We start from the raw sequence: 17611 nt of genomic DNA, 5'->3' as shown, positions 1-17611 counted from the left end.
CACCAAAATGGCGCCTCCTCTCATCTATGCACACCGCTGCTAATGGAAAGCTGTTGTCTGTAGGATTCAGGGGGTCTTTGTTTTATTATAATTTTTCTGCCATATATAAAAGCAGTGTAGATTCAATATTGGGAGGCTTGGTTCACCTCCGGTCTGACCTCTTTCCTGTCCTTGCTTCCTGCCTGGAGCAACATTACCTGAAATCCACCCGATGCCGACTGCACGTGATTAGGAAGAGGGGACAGCATGACGGCAACATCTGTCTTCCATATGTCTGCACGTCTACGGGCTTATAATAGTGAATATCCCATATATGCCAGAGAATAATGTATGACAACAATTAGCATCCATTGTCATGGGCACCAATGTTTAGGTGGCTAAATCTTCCTCTAAGGGTTCATATTTGACGACAATTCTGATTGCAATATCAGGAAAATCAAGGTTTTAAAAGAATGGATGCTTAACCCCTTAAGGACCAGGCCATTTTACACCTTAGGACCAGAGCGTTTTTTGAACATCTGACCACTGTCACTTTAAACATTAATAACTCTGGAATGCTTTTAGTTATCATTCTGATTCCGAGATAGTTTTTTCGTGACATATTCTACTTTATTTTGGTGGTAAATTTTCGGCGTTACTTGCATCCTTTTTGGTGAAAAATCCCAAAATTTCATGAAAATTTTGAAAATTTTGCATTTTTCTAACTCTGAAGCTCTCTACTTGTAAGGAAAATGGATATTCCAAATAAATTTTATTTTTATTCACAAATACAATATGTCCACTTTATGTGCATAAGTTACAAGATGACTTGGATAGACTAAGTGTCTGGGCATCCACTTGGCAAATGAGGTTCAATGTGGATAAATGTAAAGTTATGCATCTGGGTACTAATAACCTGCATGCATCGTATGTCTTAGGGGGGATTAAACTGTCAGAGTCACTGGTAGAGAAGGATCTGGGTGTACTTGTAGATCACAGACTACAGAATAGCATGCAATGTCAGGCTGCTGCTTCCAAAGCCGACAGGATATTGTCATGTATCAAAAGAGGCATGGACTCAAGGGACAGGGACATAATACTCCCCCTTTATAAAGCATTGGTACGGCCTCACCTGGAATATGCTGTTCAGTTTTGGGCACCTGTCCATAAAAGGGACACTGCGGAGTTGGAAAGGGTGCAGAGACGCGCGACTAAAGTAATATGGGGCATGGAACATCTTAGCTATGAGGAGCGATTAAAGGAGTTACAATTGTTTAGTCTTGAGAAGAGACGTTTAAGGGGGGATATGATAAACGTATATAAGTATATTAATGGCCCATACAAAAAATATGGAGAAAAACTGTTCCAGGTTAAACCCCCCAAAGGACGAGGGGGCACTCCTTCCATCTGGAGAAGAAAAAGTTTAGTCTCAAGGGGCGACACGCCTTCTTTACCATGAGAACTGTGAACTTATGGAACAGTCTACCTCAGGAACTGGTCACAGCAGGAAAAATTTACAGCTTTAAAACAGGGTTAGATATATTCCTGGAACAAAATAACATTAATGCTTATGAAGAAATATAAAATCTCATCCCTTCCCCAATATCGCGCCACACCCCTACCCTTCAATTCCCTGGTTGAACTTGATGGACGTACGTCTTTTTTCGACAGTACTAACTATGTAACTATGTAAAAATGGACATATTTTTGCTTTTTGAAAAAATTAGAGGGCTTCAAAGTAGAGCAGCAATTTTCAAAAATATCATGAAAATCTGAAGGGACAGATGTTACAGAACTACAACTCCCAGCATACCTGGACAGTCTAGGCATGCTGAGAGTTTTAGATTGGCAACATCTGGAGGGCTACCGTTTGGGCACCACTGTAACAGTGGTCTCCAAACTGTGACCCTCCAGATGTTGCAAAACTACAACTCCCAGCATGCCCAGACAGCCTTTGGCTCTCTGGGCATGCTGGGAGTTGCAGTTTGGCCTTCCTAGTGGTTGCCACAGTAAAGATCACTTTACTTTCACTTTCAATTCCCCCCTCCCCCACAGTAGTTTCCCTACCTGACCCAGGATCCAGCAGTCTCCAGCAACGATCGGGGTCTCCAGGCATCTTCTCATGCAGGTACCAACCAACAACTTCTTCCCACGATCCCCTCGACATCCAGGGGTGGGCAGAACGGTCGCCGACATGGGGGGGGGGGGGGGGGGGACCCCCCTCGGCATTTGCACGGCATGCCTGCTGAAGGATTTCAGCAGGAATGCCGTTCTGATCTCTGCCCGGCGCGCGGCAGAGACCGGAGAAACACCAGGACGTTCTGGAACGTCCTTGGTCCTTAAAGCCCAGGGTGCGGGGACGTTCCAGAACGTTCTTGGTCCTTTAGAGGTTAAAGGGGTTATCCAGGAAAAACAGTTTTTATATATCAACTGGCTCCAGAAAGTTAAACAGATTTGTAAATTACTTCTATTAAAAAATCTTAATCCTTTCAGTACTTATGAGCTTCTGAAGTTGAGTTGTTCCTTTCTGTCTAAGTGCTCTCTGATGACACGTGTCTCGGGAACCGCCCAGTTTAGAAGAGGTTTGCTATGGGGATTTGCTTCTAAACTGGGCGGTTCCCGAGACAGGTGTCATCAGAGAGCACTTAGACAGAAAAGAACAACCTTAACTTCAGAAGCTCATAAGTACTGAAAGGATTAAGATTTTTTAATAGAAGTAATTTACAAATCTGTCTAACTTTCTGGAGCCAGTTGATATATAAAAAAAAGTTTTTTCCTGGATTACCCCTTTAAAACTTTGTTTACCCCAGGTAGAGGCAGCACATGAGTGTAACGGAGCCACTGACCCACTTCTGTTGATAACATGCAATCTGCTTAGACAGAGAATTACATTCATAAAATCGTCAGGCCGGAAAGTTCTCTGATCTTTTTCTGATGGCTTAAAAAAATTACATAGTCACCTATTCGTCCACTGTTGTATAGCTTGCTGGGGTCTGTAGTGTTTGAGCTGAAGCATCGGAGTACCCTGAACTTATCTTTGGTAGACCCTTTAAACAAAAAAGGATCCTCTAAAGCAGTGGTCTTCAACCTGCGGACCTCCAGATGTTGCAAAACTACAACTCCCAACATGCCCGGACAGCCAACGGCTGTCCGGGCATGCTGGGAGTTGTAGTTTAGCAACATCTGGAGGTCCGCAGGTTGAAGACCACTGCTCTAAAGTGTTAAATGACCCCCAACCCTGCTTATGTGGATGTCCAAATGATTATCAGGGAAGTAGCATTTTTTATTTTATTTTCTTTAGCAAATAGGGGGAATCTAAGACACCAATCAGACTTTTCCATGTAGTAGCAATGCAATGCAAAGACAATTATTTTAGCCATCACTGACACCCGTCCCCCTGACGATCATCTGTTTGCTAGTGCTGTGGCGCCAGAATACACAGATAACAGAGCAGGAAGCAGACAGCTCCGTACATTGTGTAGTGACCATCACTAAAGGGGTTATCCAGGAAAAAGTTTTTTTTTTTTTTTACATATCAACTGGCTCCAGAAAGTTAAACAGATTTGTAAATTACTTCTATTAAAAAATCTTAATCCTTTCAGTACTTATGAGCTGCTGAAGTTGAGTTGTTCTTTTCTGTCTAAGTGCTCTCTGATGACATGTGTCTCGGGAACTGTCCAGAGTAGAAGCAAATCCCCATAGCAAACCTCTTCTACTCTGTGCAGTTCCCAAAGACAAGCAGAGATGTCAGCAGAGAGCACTGTTGCCAGACAGAAAAGAACGACTCAACTTCAGCAGCTGATAATTATTGGAAGGATTAAGATTTTTTTAATAGAAGTAATTTACAAATCTGTGTAACTTTCTGGAGCCATTTGATATATATATATATATATATATATATATATATATATATATATATAAAGTTTTCTTTCCTGGAACACCCCTTTAAAGTAAATCAGAGCTGAGCTGCAGAAACCCTGAAAGGCCTTTGTATTAATTTTTTTTTTTTTTTAGATAGTTTCTATAAGCATCCATCACCTCCTAGACAGTGTTTTCCAACCAGGGTGCCTCCAGCTGTTGCAACACTACAAGTCCTAGTATGCCCGGACAGGCGAGGGCTGTCCGGCATGCTGGGATTTGTAGTGTTGCAACAGCTGAAGGTACCCTGGTTGGGAAACACTCTGCTAGACTGTTCAGTTGGGATCAATCAGGGTTAAGATTTTAATAGAAGTAATTTACAAATTTGTTTAACTTTCTGAAATATCAGTTCATTAAAGGGGTACTCCACTGGAAAACATTTTTTTTTTTTTTTTTTTTTTTTAATCAACTGGTGGCAGAAAGTTAAACAGATTTGTAAATTACTTCTATTAAAAAATCTTAATCCTTCCAGTATTTATCAGCTGCTGTTATGATCCACAGGAAGTTCTTTTCTTTTTGAATTTCCTTTCTGCCTGACCACAGTGCTCTCTGCTGACACCTCTGTCCTTGTCAGGAACTGTCCAGAGCAGGAGAGGTTTTCTATGAGGATTTGCTCCTACTCTGGACAGTTCCTAAAATGGACAGAGGTGTCAGCAGAGAGCACTGTGGTCAGACAGAAAGGATATTCAAAAAGAAAACAACTTCCTGTGGATCATATGGCAGCTTATAACTACTGGAAGGATTAAGATTTTTCAATAGAAGTAATTTTACAAATCTGTTTAACTTTCTGGCACCAGTTGATTGAAGAAAACATGTTTTCCAGTGGAGTACCCCTTTAAAAAAAAAAAGATGTTTTCCAGGGGAGTACCCCTTTAGAAAAGAAAAAAAATGTTTTCCTGTGGAGTAACCCTTTAAAAAAAAAAAAAAATGATGTTTTCCAGGGGAGTACCCCTTTAAGCCATACGTGTGTAAACATTAGCACAGGAAGAAGTCAAATACGCTTTTTTTGTGTTTTGTTTACTTTTTGCATTGTGCGTTTACTTTTTGCATTGTGCGCTTACTTTTTGCGTTGTGATATGTCCCGTGACAAAATCAAGGTTGGTGATCTCTACTGTATACAAAAATGGAGTAATAACTACAGGGATAGTCCGGTGCTCTTCTGGACTTACATTGGGATGATCCTGTCGATATGAATCCTTAGATATATATTTATGAAACCATCTCAGGATAAAGGAGAGAGAGAGATTTCTCCCCTGTGACTATCTATATATCATAATATGTAACTATTATCTTTTACATGAATAAGATATATTTTTGGCCTCCCTCCAGTCATTTTTATGCACTCACAATTTAGACAAAATATAGCTGCTCATTGCCATTCAATTTGGTTATTATCTATTCTGACCTTTTAGAGTTGTACAGGTCATATTTTTATTCAAGACTTAATTTGACTTCATTACTCTCTGAGCCCGACACCCACTTCTACCATAGAGGAACCTTCCTAATAATTTATAGTGCCTTCTATGTAGCCAGAAAAGAACAGCTACTGCCTCTCATTTATTGCCTGGTCCTATAGTGGGTATATAGTATGCCATTTTAGGCATTAATAATATAATATCAGATAACTAAAATTTCACTTAGTCACCTTTAATGGGACCTGTAGACTTTGACAGCAGTGATTAAAATGCTGATGAAAACATGCAAAAAAGCTTAACAAAAATTACATATTATTACTACTAGACACGGCTGAGCATGTATTTTTTATGACTGCATTGGACACTAATAGTACATGCAATCAGAAATAGGGAAAATGCCTATCACTTGCGGTGTTAGTGCTCCCACTTACCGTCAGCAGGAGATTTTAAACTGGTCAGTGACTGAGCTCTGCTCGTGACCTTGCCTTTTGCCTGCTGATTTTGTACTATGCTGCTCTATAGGTTCGACTGCTGCCTGTACTGACTTTGCTTCTCGTTCTGTTTGTGTACTGGGCTGCTCTCTTTCTGGCTTCTGTAAAGCAAACTCAGGTCAGAGGACTTTGGTTCACTCAGAAGCAAGAGGATATATTTACCGTATTTTTCGCCCTATAGGACGCTCCGGCATATAAGATGCACCCAATTTTAAAGGTGCAAAACCTAGAAAAAAAAAGATTCTGAACCCAACAGTGATCTTCAATCTGCAGACCTCCAGATGTTGCAAAACTACCTCTCCCAGCATGCCCGGACCGCCGTTGGCTGTCCGGGCATGCTGGGAGTTGTAGTTTTGCAACATCAGGAGGTCCGCAGGTTGAAGACCACTGGATAGGAGGTAATACTCATGTGTCCCCGCCACTCCGGACCCATCACTGCTGCCCTGGATGTCGCTCCATCGCTGTCGCCGTGTCCCCGTGGTGTCCCCGTCGCTCCGGACGTCTTCTTACTCGGGATCCACGCTCTCCATTGCCATCATCACATCGACATCATTACGTCGCTACGCACGCTGCTCCTATTGGATGACGGGATGGCGTGCGCGACGACGTGATGACGTCGAAGGAGAGCGCCGCCATGCAGGGGATCCCAGCATGGAGCAGACACCGAGGAGGCAGGCAAGGTCCCTCCCGGTGTCATGTAAGCTGTTTGGGATGCCGCGATTTCACCGTGACGGTCCCGAACAGCCAGACTGAGCAGCCGGGTTAGTGTCACTTTCCCTTCAGACGCAGCGGTCAGCTTTGATCGCTGTTTCTGAAGGGTTAATACAGGGCATCACCGCGATCGGTGATGTCCTGAATTAGCCGCGGGTCCCGGCCGTTGATGGCCACAGGGACCGCGGCGATAGGTGTGTATTCGCCGTATAAGAAGCACCTCCCCAGTTTTGGAGAAGAAAAAGTGTGTCTTATACGGCGAAAAATACGGTATATATCGATATATAGGTGACTCTTACACAAACTCAATAGCAGAAGTCACAAGAATTAACAGTTGCTTAAAGGGGTTCTCTGGTGGAAAACATTTTTTTTTTTTAAATGAACTGGTGCCAGAAAGTTAAACAGATTTGTAAATAACTTCCATTCAAAAATCTTTACCCTTCCAGTACTTTTTAGCAGCTGTATGCTACAGAGGAAATTCTTTTCTTCTTGAATTTATTTTTTGTCTTGTCCACAGTGCTCTCTGCTGACACCTCTGTCCATGTCAGGAACTGTCCAGAGCAGCATAGTTTGCAATGGGGATTTTCTCCTGCTCTGGACAGTTCCTGATACGGGCATCAGGTTTCAGCAGAGAGCACTGTGGTCAGACAGAAAAGAAATTCAAAAAGAAAATAGTTTTCTCTGTTGCACGCATGTGCTAAAAAGTACCGTGAGGGTAAAGATTTTTTTCTAGAAGTAATTTACAAATCTGTTTAACTTTCTGGTACCAGTTGATTTAAAAAAAAAAAAAAATAATGTTTTCCACCGGAGTAGCCCTTTAAGCCTTTTATAATAGCATGTAAACAGGATGACATATGTCATAGTTCAGGTGAATACTGGTAGCTCATTGGTTATTGTCTACCAGTACTTCCTCAGACAATATAGATAACCTTATATGATTTAGTTCTTGTTTTTATTTGGGTATGCTGAATATGGTGTGTGCAGGATATGGAAGCCATCTTTAACAAAAATCCAAGTAGAATTACTATTGTGCACTGCCCATGTGTAGTCTGCAGGTATAGATGTCACTTAAGGCTAAACAAAGGTAAGAATAGGTAGCTATTCCGGACCTTACAGGGTGCTACACGGCCATGAACAAACAGGGCATAACTTCAAATAGAAGAATGAAAGATCCGAGCACTCACCACAGAATCCTGATGCATAGATTTATTCAATGTTCAAACGTGGAACATTGAAGCAAACATTACCCCTGTGTCACGAGCAGAGCTGAGATGGCAGGAGCGTATGCTTGGATGACAACCGCTGTTTCACGCCACTAGGCGTTTCATCAGGCCCCCTGTGATGATCTTTAACTAATTGGCTGATATACAGTATGGGGGAGATTTATCAAAACCTGTCCAGAGGAAAAGTTGCTGAGTTTCCTATGGCAACCAATCAGATCGCGAAATCTGAAATCGTTCAGCAGGCGTCCGAGGCAAACGCCGAGGGGGGTCCCGGGACCCCCACATGTCGGCGATCGCCGCAGATCGTCCTCGAAATCGCACGGGTGATCTGCGGTGATTCCGGTCATTCGGGTCAGTGGTGACCCGATGACCCGGAACTAGATGGTGATCGGCGATGTATGATACACCGAACATCACCTGCCGTTGCTGGGGAGAGGTGACAATACTCCCCAGCAATGCTACTATTGGCTGGCGATCGTTCAGCCAATAGCAGTGCAGCAGAGAAGGGGTTAAAAGTCCCTTCCCGCTGCTGCACCCGTTCTCTGTGTTCAGTCAGCGTGTGCAGCAGTGAGGAGAAGACCGTGGATCCCCCCTCAGAGCTCCGGAGCCCCCTCTGGAGCCTTAGAATAGGGACAGCGGATTGCAGGGACAGGTAGGAGTTAATAAAGTTAAAAAAGTTTTTTTTTTAATTCCCCGACCCCCTAATAGGTCCCCAAGGGTCCTATTAGGGTCTGATCCCTGACCCCGGGTCCTATTAGGGGTTCAGGGAGCTGCGTGCGCCATCCGTTTTTTTTGGGCCGCAGCTTTCCCCCCCCCCCGACCCCCTAATAGGTCCCCCAGGGTCCTTTTAGGGTCTGATCCCTTACCCCGGGTCCTATTAGGGGTTCAGGGAGCTGCGTGAGCCAACCCTTTTTTGGGGGGGGCAGCAAACCCTTTTTCTATTGCTGTTGTACACTTTTTACAAGCACCACACACTACATACTTCCCCGCCCCCCCCCCCAGCACACACCCCCTCCCCCCGCCACTGCCCCGCCACCGTAGAAAAAAGGCGATGGCAGCGGAGGCTTACGCTTTTTTAGCCTCCGACTCCGAATCTGCCAGTGAGGACGAGGAAGATCCTACATTTTTGTGTTCTTCCTCGTCCTCCTCATCATCTAGTAGTGATGATCAGTCCCCTATAGGGCGGCGGAGACGCTGCCAGGTGAGGCCATGCACCCCCCCATGAGAGTGACCCAGTGGCCGACACTAGTACGAGTGGCAATGCCGCTCGTAATAGGAGTCCGGCCCCCCAGACAAGTGCACCGGAGCCCCCTTCCCATGACCCTGTCTGGAGCCCTCCAGAGGATTATCAACCACGGATTCCTGAGTTTGTTGGCGACTCAGGAATCCGGATTGACACGGCTGGCTTCACTGATCTGGACTTTTTAAAGTTTTTTTTCAGTGACAGCCTGGTCAGTCACATGGTGGAGCAAACAAACTTGTATGCCCAGCAGTTCATTCCCCACCACCCCAATTCGCTTTTGGCCAGGCCCAATGAATGGCGCGCCATTGATGCAGCGGAAATGAGGACATTTTGGGGCCTCATGCTGCATATGGGCCTAGACAAAAAACAAAGTGCTCGTCAGTACTGGAGCGGGGACGTCCTCTACCAGACCCGCTTTACAGTATGGCGATGACACGGAGGCGGTTTGAGGCAATTCGGAAATGCCTGCATTATGCAGATAATGCAGTGCACTTTAGGTCCACTTATGGGGTACCTCCATACTCAGAAGAGATGGGGGGAAACACACATTTTTGTGAAAATTTATATATTTTTTTTACATATGCAAAAGTCGTGAAACCCCTGTGGGGTATTTAGGCTCACTTTATTCCTTGTTACCTTCCTCAAGGGGTCTAGTTTCCAAAATGGTATGCCATGTGTTTTTTTTTTTGCTGTCCTGGCACCATAGGGGCTTCCTAAATGCGACATACCCCCCAAGCAAAATTTGCTCTCAAAAAGCCAAATATGACTCCTTCTCTTCTGAGCATTATAGTTAGCCCGTAGTGCACTTCAGGTCAACTTATGGGGTACCTCCATACTCAGAAGAGATGAGGTTACACATTTTGGGGGGTATTTTCTATTAACCCTTGCAAAAATGTGAAATTTGGGGGGAAACACACATTTTAGTGATTTTTTTTTTTTTTTTTTACATATGCAAAAGTCGTGAAACACCTGTGGGGTTAAGGCTCACTTTATTCATTGTTACGTTCCTCAAGGGGTCTAGTTTCCAAAATGGTATGCTATGTGTTTTTTTTTTTTTTGCTATTCTGGCACCATAGGGGCTTCATCATCCAGACCCCCCCCCCCCTTTAGTTTTCTACTCACTCCCCCTCTGTAGGAAGGAAGGGTGAGCTGTTCCGGGCCATCTATGCTGCAGGGACTGTCTGGTAGGGAGGGTTGTCCATTTTCACCGGGGGGAGCCCTCTTCTCTGCTCCAGGCCGGCCCCGGACTAGTGATGTTGCCTTGCCGACGACGCACAGGGACGTTCATGCGTAGCGTCCCTGTGCGTCGTCGTCAAGGCAACGTCACTAGTCCGGGGCAGGGCCGGAGCACGGAGAAGAGGCCCCCCCCCCCCCGGTGAAAATGGACAGCCCGGAACGACTTACCCTCCCCACCGGACAGTCCCTGCAGCATAGATGTCACGGAACAGCTCACCATTCCTTCCCACCGAGGGGAGGTGAGTAGAAAACTAAAGGGGGGGGGGGGTCTGGATGATGACGAAGGCCTCAGTGGACTTCAATCTGCGGACTTCCAGAGGTTTCAAAACTACAAGTCCCAGCATGCCCGGACAGCCGATGACTGAAGGGATTGACAGGCGGTGATGATAAAGGGGGGGGGGATGATAACGGGGGTCTGGATGATGACAGGGGGGGGGGGTGATGACATGGGAGGATGATGTATTTCCCACCCTAGGCTTATAGTCGAGTCAATAACTTTTCCTGGGTTTTTGGGGTGAAATTAGGTGCCACAGCTTATATTCGGGTCGGCTTATACTTGAGTATATACGGTAATTTATTTAGCCAGTTAACAAAATGCAATCCACTGAAAGGGATTGAATATACAAGGCAAAGGAATGCACTGACATGACTGCAGAGATATAAGAAGAGTATTAGAACTGGGGAATTCTACCTGTCCCTTTACTGTGCATATCATTTCAGGATAATTCAGATAAATCCCATAGAAGCAACAATGAACCTACCCGGATTAATACATTCAACAGCTGCAGAAAATGATTACGGAGCTTACTGCCATTCTTTGCCAAGAGGAACACTTATTGCTTCTGTAAATCTCTATGCAGAAAGGGCTCCGTGCTGTATTATGCATGTATTGTGTTATATGGATCAATTAAGTCATTGACATTGGTTTGATTAAATGGTAAAGCGTTATTTAGATGGGAATGTGTAATATTAACATTGAACCGAATAAATTAGCCCTTAAGGCTCAGACACTCAGCCCGATTTCCATCATTATACTATTTTAGGCCCCTCGCTCAACAAGCAGTGACGCCACCTTTGTTGTACTTGGGAAAATTACAGTTTGATTTAAATAAATTGTTACAGTTAATAAGGACAGAAACTTCCTATTCGAGGACATGACACATTATCGATAGTCTATAGCAGTGATCTCCAACCTGCGGACCTCCAGATGTTGCAAAACTACAATTCCCAGCATGCCCAGACAGCCAACGGCTACCAGCAGGCACATATAAAGCCAGCATAGAGCGGGGCCTTCACCAGCGGATCCGCAGCTAATTACGCTGCGAAAATCTGCGCGTGTGAACATACCCTTAATGTACTAAGGCTGGGTTCACACTACGTTTTGTAACTACGGTTCCCGTATACGGCTGGGAGGACGGGGGGGGGCTTAATCACGGCGCCCGCACTCAGCCGTATAGGGGAACCGTATTTAATGCATGTCTGTGAGCCGACCGGAGTGAACCGCAGCCTCCGGTCGGCTGCGTTTTCGGACGTATGCGGTTTCCCAACCGCAGGCAAAAACGTTGTCGACCGCGTTTTTGCCTACGGTCGGGAAACCGCATACGGCCGAAAAAGAAGCCGACCGGAGGCTGCGGTTCACTCCGGTCGGCTCATAGACATGCATTAAATACGGTTACAAAACGTAGTGTGAACCCAGCCTAACTCATTTTATTTAAATTTTTTTTACTTCTCATTTCAGATCTGTGTATCCTGGGATTACTTTAGATTCAGAGGACTACGGTGACCAGCATTTTTTTTTTTAAATGTTAATAAAATGGTTAATGAGGGCTTTTGGGGGAGTGTTTAGGGGGGGGGGAATACATTTTTTTACTTCACAGGCTTAGTAGTGGAAGCCGTCTTATAGACAGAGTCTATTTACCGTTAGCCACAAAAACAGCTAGCGATAACCCTCAATTATTACCCGGTACCCACTGCCACAGGGGTGCTGTGAGGAGCCAGTACCAACAGGCCCGGAGCATCAAAAATGGCTATGGTAACAGGCTGGCGTTATTTAGGCTGGGGAGGGCCAGTAACAATGATGCCCACCCACCCTGGTAATGTCAGGCTGTTGCTGCTTGGTTGGTATTTGGCTAAGAATAGAAATAGGGGGAACCTTATGATTTTTTTTTTTTGCATAAATAATTAAATAAAAAAAATAAAAAAAAAAAAAAGCATAGGGTTCTCCCTATATATATTTTCAGCCAAATACCAACCAAGCAGCAACAGCCTGATGTTACTTGATGGGGAGTGCCAGCCTAAATAACGCCAGCCTGTTACCGCCTAGGCCCGGGAGCGCCATTTTTGATGCTCTGGACCTGTTGGTACCGGCTCTTCCTGGAAGCCCTGTGGCGGTGAGTAACAGGGTAATAATTGGTGGTTAGTGCTAGCTGTTTTTGGGGCTAACGCTAAGCCTAGTCTTAGTAATGGACTCCGCCTTTTAGACAGCTTCCACTACTAAGTAAATAAAAAAAACAGCAAGTTTAAAAAAAAAAATTATAAAAAAAAAAAAACACACTCCTCCACAAGCCCTCGTTAACCATTTTATTCAACAGAAAAAAATGCTGGTCATCAATGCAGTCCACCGAATCCGAAGCAGTCAACAGGATACATGGATCTGAAAGGAGAAAAAACAAAAAAACAAGAAAAATAGGTTAATACATTTATTGTCACCCACCCGTGCATCTCCCCTGCGGCACAACTACAACTCCCAGCATGCCATTACAGTAAGGACATGCTGGGAGTTGTAGTCATGTGCTATGCTGTGTCCTCCTAAAAGCCTTGCAAGTTAGAAGGGTTCCATTTAAGGAACTGAATGTACATGTAAAGTCCATAATGTTAAAAAATGTTTGACCAGAAGATGCCAAGCACAGCTAATATGGATGATGAGCCTCCAGCAATTACTCCATACTTATCTACTCCACAATACTGCCTGCAGCCAGTGCCCACTGTGACACATCCACAAGCTATTTCTCACACTGTGTCAACCTAAAGTGATCTATCACCAACCGGTTCCTGTTTCCATTGTGGAGACCGGGACACATCCGATTGGTAGGTGTCCGGTTGATTCTCCAAGCCCCGCAACATGTTCTTCATAACATGAAAATGTAGTAACAAGAGTTACCTTCCATTCTGGACTTCTTACCTGGATTTTATGTATAGCAATTATGTTTTTGGGGCTCGTGGCTGGATGCTGCTTTATTCCCTTCTGTATGAACGCTACGAGAGATGTGGATCATTTTTGCCCACGTTGTGAATGGCACCTCTTCAAGTACAAAAGGCTCTAACATAAGTTCTTGAAAACTGAAGCCTGAATGAAACACAATAACATTTTTGGACACTTTCACATTAGAAACACAAACCTTACTTAGAGTCAAATCAGCACTTTAATGAAATGATTTAATGGCTTTGGACACCTATGATGTGTTTGTAAGAATTTCTTCACATTAGTGTCACTTCTACACCACTCTTCATATCCAAGCTATCCTACAAATCTCCCACATTCACACTCCAATCCAGACAGCTGGGTAGCTTTTTATTATGTAAATAAGTGTTTATTTATCTATAGCCTATTAGAATTAGAGATGAGCGAATTTACAGTAAATTCGATTCGTCACGAACTTCTCTGCTCGGCAGTTGATGACTTATCCTGCGTAAATTAGTTCAGCTTTCAGGTGCTCCGGTGGGCTGGAAAAGGTGGATACAGTCCTAGGAAAGAGTCTCCTAGGACTGTATCCACCTTTTCCAGCCCACGGGAGCACCTGAAAGCTGAACTAATTTATGCAGGATAAGTCATCAACTGCCGAGCCGAGAAGTTCGTGACGAATCGAATTTACTGTAAATTCGCTCATCTCTAATTAGAATGTTAAATTATGATTATTATGAAATTTACAAGCTTTAAACAATGTCTACAAACTACTCTTAAGAGTGATCATAGAAGTGCTAAACATTGTTACATGATGTGCATTACAGAACATGCAATTGCAAAAAATACAAACTTCAAAAAACACTAAAATCTGTGATAAAAGTGCTATCAAAAAAGAGGTAGTATTTTATGTGACAAGGTTATCAAGGGTGGATTTAAAAGGGGGGCAGTTTAAGTTGTAGAAATTTTTGCAACAGTCTGTTCCATAAACCTGAATAAGGTTGTTTAAGGCTGGGTTCACACTACGTTTTGTCCCATACGGGAGCGCATACGGCAGGGGGGAGCTAAAAGCTCGCGCTCCCGTATGTGACCGTATGCGCTCCCGTATGTCATTCATTTCAATGAGCCGACCGGAGTGAAACGTTCGGTCCGGTCGGCTCATTTTTGCGCCGTATGCGCTTTTACAACCGGACATAAAACCGTGGTTGACCACAGTTTTAGGTCCGGTTGTAAAAGCGCATACGGCGCAAAAATGAGCCGACCGGACCGAACGTTTCACTCCGGTCGGCTCATTGAAATGAATGATATACGGGAGCGCATACGGTCACATACGGGAGCGCGAGCTTTTAGCTCCCCCCTGCCGTATGCGCTCCCGTATGGGACAAAACGTAGTGTGAACCCAGCCTAACAAGGGGAACTCTGAGATTATAATGTTTTGACAGCAGTTGGTTTCAAAACAATTTTTTTTTCAGATTTGTAATTTTCTTAAATTAAAAATCTACATATAAATCTTAACACTTCCAGTAATTGGAACTGGGACTATTTGTATAATAATAAAAAAAAATACAAAAACTTTAAAAATACATAATACGAAACGAAACAAGCTTAACCAGCTATAACATCATTACAAGAACAAAAACCCTGCCTAACCGGCCAGCCCAACTTTTCTGAAATACTAAACTTTGCCTGTCAAGGATCGCATTGAACTATGGGATGAAGCGGAGGGCATAGACAGGCCCCTTCAGAGTAATCAAGAGAAACCCAGCTTTTTTAGAGGTGGGAACCAATCCACGTTTAATCCTCCCATAGTTCCAGGCAGCTCCATTGACACTTTTCACCAAGCAGTGTGCAAGGAGGTAAAAGCCCTTATTTATCCTAAGGCAGGATTTAATATCACAAAGGGTGAACATCAAGCATTAGATTGGCTTAAAAATAATGATGAGGTGATGGTGTCTAGGGCAGATAAAGGAGGTGCCACAGTTATTTGGTGGAAAAAAGATTATGAGGCAGAAATATTGAAATGAGGAATTGCCCAATAATCCAATAATTAAAATCATGGATAAACTACGGAGCTTTCTTCAGAAGCACGTAGAAGATAATATGATCAGTGAGAAAACTGCTGAAGAGCTTATCCCTACACATCCATCCAAACCTCATATATACATCCTGCCAAAAATTCATAAAGGTACTAATCCTCCACCTGGTTGCCCGATTGTTTCCGCCATAGATTCCCCCACGCAAGCATTATCAAGTTACCATGACTGGCTCATTTCTCCATTACAGAAACAAATCCCCACATATGTAAAAGATTCAGGTGACCTCATATCTGCACTTCAATATTTTACATGGTCAGATGGTTTCAGTCTAGCATCGATTGACGTCAATAGCCTGTACACCCACATCCCTTTGGATGCGTGTGTACAGGCTCTAAGGACTTTTTTGTCAGCTGGATTTGTTCGCTTCATAGTAGAAGCGACATCTTTGGTGTTACACAATAATTGTTTTGAATATGATGGAACTTGGTAAAGGCAACTACTGGGGTCCACGATGGGGTCCCCGGTGTCTTGCGTTTTTGCCAAAAAATGTTTGACCATTTTTGAGCAGAATTATATTTTTACCCCCACTAAATCCTTTTCTCCATCATATTCAATTGATACTTCGATATGTGGATGATATCCTTATTGCGTGGTCGGGGGTCCTCAACCGAATTCACTGAGTTCGTATCGTACCTCAATGACATCAATGAGGAAAAAATCATGTTTACAGCAGTTTTTGGGGGCACCTCAAAACATAAAATAGAGGTTAAGGAGGGTAACCTCCACATAACAGGATTCAGGAAAAGTACAGCTCGTAATGCCATCTTACATTTTGATTCTTCCCATCCCTACAAAAACAAAATCTAGTATTCCATACAGTCAGTTAGTTCATTTAAAACTAATTCCGATCCAGACACATTTTATCAACAAGCAGAGGAATTATCCAACCGCTTGGTTGCTAGGGGTTACCCCCGACAGGTGCTTACGCATGCCAGAAGAAAAATAGAAACTATTTCTAGAGAGCAACTAATTAATGGAAAAAGTAGCAAAAAATTGCAAGCCGCAAGAGCAGTTTTCACATTCAAAAATACCCAATGAATGAGAAAATAAAACAAGCCCCATTCTCCAACTGGTACATGCTGCAAAATGATCCGGATATTTACGAAATCACTATGGAAAAACATATCATAACTTATAGGTGGAATAGAACTGTCCAGAATCATTTGAGAAATAAATTGACTGGGTTGACTCTTTATAATGTAATCAGATGTTATTTGAAAGTCTACAGCAGACTAACAGAGAAAAGTATCAAAGAAGATGGATGTAATAATAACCATGCACCAATTTTAAGCAAACATGCAACATAAAAAGATAAGTAAAATAGAAGTGTTGTCATCAGACAATGTCTGTTAGGTGGAGATCCACCTGGCCGGTTACAAGAGCCTATGATACATGAGTCAGTGTTCCTACTCTCTCAGGACTGGATATGTTCTTCTGTTCAAAAGTTCACTCGCTTCTTATTTTGTTTGGAGAAGCTGAAAACTTCCAGTTTATTTCTAGATCTTTCCATTTCCAGACCTGTTCATTGCACACAACACCTACACCTTTGCTTAACACATTAAAAAACCATGAGATCAAGATTCCTGCAAACACTAAACACCCCTGTCGGAATTTCTGCAGCTCGCTTCTTAAAGGGAACTTCTACTTATGTACTTACCATATAGGCATTCCTCAAAAAAGAGTTAAACGGCTTTTAAGGGGAAGTCTGTAGTATTCTGCCCGTAGTGAGCTGAAGCCATACCAGAGGTGTCCTGGAAATATATGTGCATGCCAAATGACATTGTAATTACACTGTGAACTAGACCAGGCCTTGTCTACATGCAAGAAATAACAGCAGTGCCTGTAACATAAGGGTTAATAGATAACATAACATAATATATCACCTAGAACAGCGCCTCATGCAGAGCCAAGTGTTAACTCAGGTCACGTTATATTAATTGTTGAAGAGGCCTTGGATGTAAAAGGAACATTGAGGCACCATGGTGTGTTTTTCTTTTCTTTGGTCCGTGATTTATCCTAAATTGGTGATTATTATAATGCAAAATAGTGTCTGTAGAGGTGGAGAATTGTGCAATGGAGTCGAAAAAGATCATGTCATTGATCTACTGAAGAATAGAC

General features: G+C 43.4%; 1 long non-coding RNA gene across 2 annotated transcripts; it reads right to left on the bottom strand.

Annotated features, from left to right (window-relative positions):
* Positions 1–5779: 5779 nt before the first annotated feature.
* On the bottom strand, positions 5780–17246 carry LOC130272515 (uncharacterized). 2 transcript variants are annotated; one of them, XR_008843585.1, is made up of 3 exons: positions 17151–17246; positions 13398–13562; positions 5780–5904 (listed from the first exon to the last, which is right to left on the bottom strand). It is a non-coding gene; the product is annotated as an uncharacterized LOC130272515 (long non-coding RNA). The 2 variants fall into 2 exon arrangements; XR_008843584.1 differs by lacking the exon at positions 5780–5904 and adding an exon at positions 12783–12869.
* Positions 17247–17611: the final 365 nt, after the last annotated feature.

Source organism: Hyla sarda, chromosome 5 (genome assembly GCF_029499605.1).
Source record: "Hyla sarda isolate aHylSar1 chromosome 5, aHylSar1.hap1, whole genome shotgun sequence".
NCBI classification, from domain to species: domain Eukaryota; kingdom Metazoa; phylum Chordata; class Amphibia; order Anura; family Hylidae; genus Hyla; species Hyla sarda.
The sequence above is the reverse complement of the archived record's forward strand: the minus strand, read 5'-3'. Positions and strand labels throughout refer to the sequence as shown.